At 41.5% G+C, this 3,061-nt stretch overlaps 1 long non-coding RNA gene across 1 annotated transcript; it reads left to right on the forward strand.

Annotated features, from left to right (window-relative positions):
• Window positions 1-449: 449 nt before the first annotated feature.
• LOC306771019 lies at window positions 450-2,754 on the forward strand. The gene is made up of 3 exons (XR_013771754.1): window positions 450-509; window positions 647-707; window positions 1,060-2,754. It is a non-coding gene; the product is annotated as an uncharacterized lncRNA (long non-coding RNA).
• The last annotated feature ends 307 nt before the right edge of the window (window positions 2,755-3,061 follow it).

Below are 3,061 nucleotides of genomic sequence, written 5' to 3' on the forward strand. Positions count from 1 at the left end.
TCGACTCGACCCCAGATAAGAGCAGGCAGAATGATTTTCTGGATGCTGTGTTCTGCTGGGCAAATTTACTTTGCATAGGGACGCATTATACATATCATGCTCCCCCTATATATATATATATATATATATATATATATATATATATATATATATATATATATATATATATATATATATATATATATATATGCATATGTAGCCCACATTTAAATATGGCTATCAATAAATGCCTTAAAATCAGTGCATCATGCTAAACCTAGTGATACATCCTGTTTTGATGTCTTCTAGTAAATAAGCTACAGCATTTATAGAGTTAAAGTTCCCCTTCGCTCTTAGCCAATGAGCTGCTGCTCAAGTATTGTTCTCAGCCAATGAGCTGCTAGTAAACAGCGCATTGTCCCGCCCTCCGTGTCCGTGTCTGTGGGAGTAGCCTCCTTCTCCCTCTAGCCCGCGAGACATGAGCCTTGAGAACTCTGCAGTGAAAACCGGACGGAAAACTGCAGAAAAAGGTATAAAAACGTTGTAAAATGAAGAGTTAGCAGCCACATGCTAATGCTAGGCATGCTTTTACACATTTATATTGCTAAGACAATGTTGCAAGATCGAAATATTAACTAGTTTTAGTGCTCTTTACTTTTGGTTGTAGGCAGCAAAGGCAACGAGGCGCCACCATTTTGTGCTCCCTGCCTTGAACTCTTGTGAGATCGGTGAGCATTTTATTTTATACTTTCATGGTTTAATTTGCACTTTTTGTGGTTCACTGTGAGAAGAAATGGTTCTAAAATGCACTTTGATTGAGTTATTTGCCTTGATTTTGCTGAATTAATATTTTATTTTTCTAAAACTTGAGGCAATGCCCTGTTGTTTATTTTGCTATTAAGATTCTGAATGTATATTGAGGTGAAATATTGAAACAGATGCAAATGTGATATTTTTCTACTTTTGTTATTTTGAACTGTAAACATGGTTAATGTTACGAGCAGTACTTTTACAAGCTAACTAATTGAGAAATGCAATTATTTGAAAACTTATAGTATTTTATGACACTGTTGTTGACAGGTCAGGTTTTTTAGTTGAGAGGACCTGTTATTGATGGCGAGCCAATCCCTGGAACGAACTGGTCAGCTCATCTCTCTACTGCACGGTCCAGTGTGGTAGGCCAGCTGCAACAAAAAACCCCTTCCACACCATTCGTCACTTGCTGCCCCTTTTCGAAACACACATACACACATTCCCCTGAACTCTTGGACGTTTTATTTGGAACTCTTAAGGACTTTTGCGGACTCTACACACCTTCACGGGCAGGAAGTGGACTTGGTGCGGGCTAGTGGAAATCCATTAGTAACATTTGGGTTTTGTTGTTGAGAACTGAATTGTTTGAGGTCTGAGTGATGTCAACTGTTCATGCTATTGAAACTGTGATTTATTTTGATTTGAAAACTGGATTGTACAATTAGAAGGGTGCACCCAGGTAAGAATTGTAGGTAACTTTTGTGATTGTAGACAAAGTTATCAAGACAACTGTTGGTACCAAACGAGAAAACATTTATTTAAAAAGAAAAGATTTTATTTTATTTAAAAAATACAAGCCGGCCTTTTCAAACTTTTAGCCGTTGTCTGAGTCTCATTCATGTCATCGCTCCTGTTAGTAGCCGAACCTATCTTCTGGCCCAAATATTTCCAAAGCTCCTTTACATTAGGTATTGGTGAAATTAAGCTTTAGTGATACCTACAAGTAACTGAGAGTGTTACACATATACATAAGCACACATACACACCTGCCTATATTTCCACATATACATACACCTATACACATTTGAGTCATGTTCCACCTGTGGGAGCTGCCGTTAGTAAATAAACCTGCAAGACAACTCAGTGACTGTGTCACATGCAGAACATGCAGAGTGGAACGTGTTCAGAGAAGAGTGATCATGCCAATGTGGCCCCGCCCACACGCAGGCAAGAGGACGGCCCAGAGAATCCCGAGACCCAGGCAGCCACCCCTAAGCACAGACCCCAACCGCCCCGCTCCGTAGCCAGCCATGCACTCACCCAGGAGGTGGCAGAGGGAGCCACAGCCAGAGCCCCCCACGGTCCGAGGGAACAAGCCCCAGTGGGTCTCGACCACCAAAGCCCAGCCCCGCTGGGCACCGGCCACCCAGGGCAGAAAGAGAACTGGCCCCAGGGATATCTGCAGCGTTAACAGCTGTTAGTCTGCAGTGTTAGTGTAGCAGTTATTAGAGGTAAGTACAGCTGCTCTAATGCCAGATCAGCTATAAAACATTGTCAGATCAGTATCAGGAAGCTCTAGTTACAACTGCACAGCCTGAAAGAATTGGCAGAGAAACAAACACAGCAACTCAAGTGTGATAGTTAAATACAAATTGTATTATTCACAATTAATGACACAAATTAACAATCACTGCCTGTGTAAGCCGAGTTTTGAGGCATAAATGCACATTTAATGAACTCAGAGTAAATTATAATTAACCCGTTAAGGGTCTTTTATACAAGAAAGTAAAAAAGGCAAAGATCTGTTTTCCAGAGTGTAATTTTTCCATAACTCCTTGTGTGTCTATCTGCACAGTGTCAGAGACCATCCGTGTATTTTTAGAGTATTATTCCTGTCTGTATCATGTATGATAGAATGAAACAGTAATGCTGCTTTCTGAGAACCATGATGTTGGTCCCTCCGCAGTCAAATATCCCGAGTTGTGCTCACCACTGAACCCTCAAGGTTCAGATCTAGACTAATCTGTGTGGTGTGTGTATGGGGGGGGGTTGTTACTGCTGCACACGTGTGTTGGGGGATAGGGTGTGTATATGTATGTGTGTTTGGGGGTGTAGGGGCGCATGTGTGTGGGGGTGTTTGGTGGGGGGTAAACTTCAGGAAGGGGTTAGGGCAGAGGTGAGAGAGGTAAGGGTTTGTGGTGGAGAACGCATGGAGAACGTTAAGGGCTGATCCAGATGTTAATCGGGATCCATTCAGCAGACATGCTACTCATTTTTGGTTTGTGGAAAGTAAAAAATATTTCTCATTATACCTGGCTTTGTGTTTATT

This window comes from Telmatherina bonti (genome assembly GCF_933228915.1).
Source record: "Telmatherina bonti genome assembly, chromosome: 20".
Lineage (NCBI taxonomy): Eukaryota > Metazoa > Chordata > Actinopteri > Atheriniformes > Telmatherinidae > Telmatherina > Telmatherina bonti.